Source organism: Chinchilla lanigera, unplaced genomic scaffold (genome assembly GCF_000276665.1).
Source record: "Chinchilla lanigera isolate Chin_1 unplaced genomic scaffold, ChiLan1.0 scaffold00099, whole genome shotgun sequence".
NCBI lineage: Eukaryota > Metazoa > Chordata > Mammalia > Rodentia > Chinchillidae > Chinchilla > Chinchilla lanigera.
The window spans coordinates 4,436,688-4,443,140 of record NW_004955500.1 but is presented as its reverse complement, the minus strand read 5'-3'; the positions used below and the strand labels follow the sequence as shown (position 1 = coordinate 4,443,140).

The 6,453-nt window shown below is 46.1% G+C and overlaps 2 long non-coding RNA genes across 2 annotated transcripts in view; one reads left to right on the top strand and one right to left on the bottom strand.

The window, feature by feature from the left end:
* Positions 1–2,621: 2,621 nt before the first annotated feature.
* Positions 2,622–6,453, bottom strand: part of LOC106146880 — a 5,158-nt gene continuing 1,326 nt past the window's right edge. Inside the window, exons 2-3 of the long non-coding RNA XR_001231492.1 lie at positions 4,733–5,146; positions 2,622–2,796 (exon numbers count right to left, since the gene is read on the bottom strand). This is a non-coding gene — a long non-coding RNA (uncharacterized LOC106146880). The remainder of the gene's footprint in view (positions 2,797–4,732; positions 5,147–6,453) is intronic.
* Positions 3,704–6,453, top strand: part of LOC106146881 — an 18,361-nt gene continuing 15,611 nt past the window's right edge. Inside the window, exons 1-2 of the long non-coding RNA XR_001231493.1 lie at positions 3,704–4,216; positions 5,881–5,970. This is a non-coding gene — a long non-coding RNA (uncharacterized LOC106146881). The remainder of the gene's footprint in view (positions 4,217–5,880; positions 5,971–6,453) is intronic.

The following is a 6,453-nucleotide window of genomic DNA, read 5'->3' as shown; positions in this document are numbered from 1 at the left end:
TCGGGAGGCTGAGGCAGGAGGATCATGGTGAGTTCAAGACCAGCCTGGGCCACAAAGTGAGCTCAAGACCAGCCTGAACTGCATAGTGAGACCTGTCTCAAAAAGACCAAAAAAAAAAAAAAAAAAAAAAATAGGTTGGGGCTGGGGATTTAGCTCAGTGGCACAGCACTTGCCTGGCAAGTGCAAGGTCGTGAGTTCAATTCCTGGTACTGGAAAACAAAACAAACAAACAAAAAATAGGTAGGTCTCAGTGGATAAGGAAAGATCGTAGTACTTTTCCAGAATGAAGATTAAAGAGATAATAACATTTAAATGAACCCAGGATTCTAGATTAGATCCTGAGCCAAAAGGGGTTTAAACATCTTACTATAAGTGACATTATTAAGGTAATTATAGAAATTAAATGAGATAGCCTAGATCAGTGGTGGTGAACCTGTGGCATGCGTGCCCCAGCAGGCTGTTTGTAACATTGAAGCTCTGAAAGGTTTGCCGTCGTTGTTCTGGATGACAGCCTGGTATCAGTATTAATTCCCCGGCTAAGAGGGTTGTACTGTGCGTGTGCAGGAGAACCTGGGGGTCAATGGCAGGCTGGGCGGAGGGTCTGGGGGAGTTCTTTGTACACTGTGTGTCTCTGCAGCTTTGAAAGAACTTCAAAATAGAGGGCAGAGGGTATAGCTCAGTGGTAGAGCATCCGCCTAGCCTGCGTGGGATGCTGGCTTGGATTCTGGCACTGCAAAAAAGTCTTAAATTACAAAAGAGAAAGTACTTCAAGATAAGAACTAGATAAGTAAAGACAAACCCCAAACGGGGGACTGCCGTGGCTTCCCACTGCCTGGCTCCGCGAGCAGCTCCGCACCCCTCCCTGCTGCACTTGACTTCTCTAGCCAGCCTTGTCTGTCTTCAATTCTGAAACACGGCACATGGCTTTCCACCTCAGTCCCTTGGTGTTCACCGCTCCTTCTTCCTGGAAAGATTTCTCCTGGTCTCCCTGAGGCTCCCATCCCACATCGCCCTCCGTTTATTATGGGTCTCCTTAGGCTTTTAAGGTGTTTTCACCACACTTGGTAAATTGCCCTATTTGCTGACCTCTTTGCTGCCTGTCAGTAAGTCTGAGGGTAAAGTGCTTAGTCTCTTCCACCACCAGGGCACGCCCAGTAGCTAGGACAGTGCCTGGCACCCAAGAGGAACTTAGTAAGTACTGCTGCTTGGAGGCCTAGTCCTTTGACCTGACCCGAGTAGAATGAAAAAGAAATGACAACAACAACGACAGCGAAAGGCAAGACAGAAATAGAGTTTGGGGCCAGATACTTTGGGGAAAGGCAGAATCTCCACGTGTCCTCTTTGAGAGACACAGTGTCTCAGGAGCCCTCCCAGGATGAATGAGCTCTGCTGACCTGCACTTAACAAAGCAATTCCTACTGCATTTGAACACGAGATCCTCTGGCAACTGGACTGTGTAGAAGTACTACTTTTCACTAAGTAGTAGACAAAACATTTATTATTGGTGTAAAACCCTGTCCATTATTGTTATGTTCATTAGAAAGAATGTAAAACACTATGGTAAGATTTTTCTTTTTTTGTTTTTTTTCCGGTACCAGGAATTGAACTCACGACCTTGCACTTGCCAGGCAGGCGCTGTGCCGCTGAGCTAAACCCCAGCCCCGCAATGGTAAGATTTTTCTATAGTACATGCTCCTATGGCACAGGTGAAACAAACAAAACAAAAATGTATTCATATGTGAAAACCTTTAAAGTTCCCTAAGTGTCAGAAGCTATTTCAGGGCCGGGGATATAGCTCAGCGGCACAGCGCCTTCTTGGCAAGCACAAGGTCCTGAGTTCGAGTCCCCGTACCAAAAAAAAAAAAAAAGAAAGAAAGAAAGAAGAAGAAGCTGTTTCATTTGACCCAAAAATGGAGCCACGGACGCCGCATCATATTCATGGCAGAGTGCAGCCACCTCTTCTTCAGCAAGGAGGCGCGCACAGTCCTGCGGGTGCAGCGGTCGCTGGGTGCTGTGCCAAGGAGCAGGGCAGCGGGCTGCGGGCTGTCACGCGGCTGCCGCGGCCGCTCAGGGACACTTGTGCACTACAGGGGCTCCTGTAGGTCTCCTGGGTTCCAGCGGCGAGAGCCAGCCAATAGCAATCACCCTAAGGACAGGTTTTTAGCCTATAACAGATTTTTTAACCTACTACTGCATGTAAGGCATGGTTTTCCTAAACAACCCTAGCTGCGTTCTCCTCAGACTTTAAGTGACTTTGGAGAATAGTCACTATCCTTCCATGTGAGGGTTATGATCATTTCTAAAGACGTTCATTACTTTTTCGCAGCACTAGGGTCTGGAGCCCGGAGCCTCCCGCCTGCCACACAAGTGTACTAACTCTGGCCTACGTCACCAGTCCAGAAGCAAGACAGTCTTGCTAAGTTGCCCAGGCTGGCCTCAAACTTGAGATCCTCCTGCCTCAGCCTTGTAAGTAGCTAGGATTACAGGCAATAAATTTATTTCAAATTCATGTGCCATGTTTGGCCTGGTTTGGTTTTACAGGTTTTTGGTGGTTTTGTTTATTTTGAGACAGGGCCTTGCTCTGTAGTTCAGGCTGGTCTTGAATTCACTATGTAGCCCAGGCTGGGTTTGAATACATGGCGATCCTCCTGTCTCAGCCTCTCAAGTGCTGGGATTACAGGAGAGCGCCATCCTGCCTGGCTGTAGGTTTTCGGTGCCATCACAACTCCTCCACCTGGTGAGAAATCCGTTGGTTGCCTCCATCCGGACTTATCTATCCGGCCAGCCACTCATGTCCTTCACATACATGTGGCAAAAAAAACAGAGAAAAGGTTTAAGACTTTTATCAAAGATCTGGAAATTCCAGAAAAGAGCTCTCAATTCATCATATTTTCTCCCGTTTATTCGTTAAATCATTTAAACCCCAAATTCTCTCTCTCCCCAGATGCATTCTTGTTCTATTATTTTGCCTCATATATTCTAACTTGAAAGATTATTTTGTCCCTGCAAACCTCAGAAAACACAAATGCTCAGGTCAGGGAAGGCTGCATGAGGCAAGGGTCTCCCTTGCCTGTGTAGCTGACCACTGTCGGGCAGATGTGAAGGTGGCCTCCGTTTTTGCCTGGGTGTAAAGCAGGCATGCGCAGAAAGCATCATGGCCCCCGAAGGTTAAACTGGATTGGAGACAGATTCTCCGACTGCCCTGCACGTCCCATGAAAGAGTGCCCATAAATGTGACAGTCACAGGAGCCTCCTCTACATCTGAGGCAGAAGAGAGGGCAGGAATGGAGCTGAGACGGTTTCCTAACGCCCACGCTGACTGTTGTCCGCCCTTGCGTCAGGCTTGAGAAAAAGAGGAACAAATAGTAAGAGAAAAGGGAATTGAAAAGAGAATGAAGACAGCGGGGCGTGGTGGGCACACACCCACAATCCCAGAATTTGGGAGGCTGAAGCAGGAGGATTGCCATGAGTTTGAGGCCAGTGTGGGCTACATAGTGAGTTCAAGGCCAGCCTGAACTTGATGGTGAGTTTCTGTTTCAAAAAAAATGACAGAAAAAATATGAATATCCCCTTAGATATCTTAGACCAAATACAATATTGACAGGTACTACTTGTAGAAACTTTCAAAGCGAGGGAATGAATATACATATATATGTATATATTCAAATAAATACTAATTTGTTGTGTTGAGTGCTAGGAAAAAACAAAGGTACGAGTGCGCCTGTCAGGACAGGTTTATTCTGAACAAACCTGAGAGGGACCGCATGGCACTTAGAGCAGACCAGCGACTCTTGTACAGGCTGTAAGGTCTTTCCTAGGGCCGTGACCATAAAAGGAAAGGTCGTATTGGAACTTGCTGGAGGCGGGGTGCTGGGGGAGAAGTTCTTTTGGAAGGGAGCTGCGGCTCCCCGCCAGCCACCGAGCCTGAGAAAGTGCAGGGAGCTGCGCTTGCCTGTCAGGAGCAGGGCTGGAGTTACGGGTGTGTGGTCACCGGCCTTACTAACCCGCGGCTACACCTTGTTAGCAGGTTCACAGCGCAGCGGGTGGGAGAGGCTGACCGAGGTCTCCGGTGAGCCCAGGGTGGGGCGGTCCGACTCCTGCACTGAAGTACGAAGCTTGCGAGAAGAACTATGAAAGGATAATCAAGTAAGGTTCAGGCTGGCCTCAAATTTGTGGTGATCTTCCTGCTTCAGCCTCTTCAGCGCTGGAATTACAGGTATATGCTGTCATACCCAGCAGGAAGCGTGTGTTGTGAGACTATTAGGAAAAATCAGATTCCTATAGTCAGATGACTCACCCACTGTTCCAAGGTATTACCAGTAGGGTTAAATTTGTTGAGATAAAATTCCAAAACTAGATCCTGCTATCAAGGCTCAGTTTACCTTCACTGGACATTTGACCTACGCTGGAAGAACCTGCTAAAATCATCTTGGGTAAAATTTTAAGGCATTCCACTTGGTTTACTAACTTTGACAATTATATTACCCAAATAATGAGAACCTTGTTTTGTAAACAGCCATTCTTAATTTATAAGAATTTAAACATAGGTACTTAAAAAAAGTAAGGTTTCATTTTTAAAAAGTCAGCCAGCAGGCCAGAGACACCGTGCAGGCAGCCTTTCTGAATCTAAGCAAGAAAAAGTGACCAAAGCATCCTTCTCCTCATCTGGAGCTTCTCATCTTTACCTGCGTTTAAAAATATACAAATATCCCCTCAAAAGTGCTGTACTGACCCGAAACCCGATCAGCCGAGATCTCGTCAGATAGCTGCTAAAGACACCCCGGCTCTGAAGCAGGCTTGACAGTTAGAGAAGATCGGGGGAGAGGGAGAGATACCCGGGGCCCTTTCGGCTTCAGAACTTCGGCCTGAGCCAGGCCCAGCCAGACCGGTCAAGTCACCCGCTCAAGTCACCCGCTCAGGCGCCACAGGCAGACGGAGCTGATTCCGCTGGTCCTTGCGGAGAGCGGAGCCTTATCTCGCGCATCCGCGGCACACGTGTCCCTCCGATGTTCCTGATGAAGGTGACGGCGCTGAAGCCAGCGGGCGGGAGAACAGATATCCCCGCTCCTGATCTCCTCCTTTCTCCTCTGTCGTGTAAATGCTCCTCAGGCTGAAGATTTGTTAACCTGGTCATTTAACAAAGATTCTTTAAAAACAAAACAAAACAAAACAAAACACAGTTTAATCATTTTCATAGGGATCTAAAATTCTGGTTATGCCGGGCGTGGTGGTGCATGCCTGTAATCCCAGCACTTGGGAGCCTGAGGCAGGAGGATCCTTGGGAGTTTGAAACCGCCTGAGCTACAAAGTGAGCTCAAGGCCAGCCTGAAATGCATAGCGAGACTCTGTCTCAAAAAGACAAAAAACAAATAAACAAAAAAAAAAAAACAACAACCATTGTTAATCTCCTATCACCTTGTCTGAATTTCAATATTGTTTGTATTGTTCTTGTGTTATTTGGTAAATGTATGTGTGTTTGTTTATGTTTTCATTCTTTTATTTTTTAAAATAGAAAAAAAAGTAAAGAGCAACTGGGATGAGGGAAAAGAGAAAAGAAAGAAGGGGAAATTATGTCTATATGTATATATAGGAGAGTTAACATAGTTGCACTACGGACTTCTATTGCTTTATTGAAAGGAACAATTAGTGATTAATTATTTGATCAATCTTATGTGTCTGTTTTCCCGAGTAACCGCTTTGAAGAAATCAGTATGTAATACAACGACCGTTGTTAATTTCCTATCACCTTGTCTGAATGTCAGTATTGCTTGTATTGCTCTTGTGTTATTTTGTAAATGTGTCTGTGTTTGTTAATATGTTTTCATTCTTTTATTCTTTAAAATTAAAAAAAAGACAACAAAAGTTCTGGTTATTCCATAGATTGGGTGAAGAAGATGTGAGGGCGCTTTGGAACAGCGGGCATTCTCCAAGAAACAAAGAAAGGGAAGAGTGGCCTCATGATAGACTCGGGTAAGAGGATCTTAGCAAATCCAGAAAGTAGTCCGGTGCCCACTTCCCTTTTGTTCTTCTGGTTGGTTTCTTTGTTTCTTTCTTTTTTTTTGTCTTTTTGTTGCAGGGTCTCGCTATGCAGTTCATGCTGGACTCGAGCTCATTTTGTAGCCCAGGCTGGTCTCGAACTCTCAATGATCCTCTTGCCTCAGCCTCCCAAGTGCTGGGATTACAGGTGTGCGCCACCACGCCTGGCCTGGTTGCTTTTCTTTTTTTTTTTTTTTTTTTTTTTCCATACCTGGAATTGAACTCAGGACCCTGCACTTGCCAGGCAGGTGCTTGTGCTGCTGAGCTATATCCCCGGCCCCCACTGCTCATGTCTTCCCATCTCAAAGGCAGCTCTGAGAAGGCAGGATCTGTCTAGGTTGAAAGTGAGAAGGCCACTACTATCTGTCCATAACTCTGTAATGTTTGTGTTGTTCCTATGCTATTTCGTAAATGGAT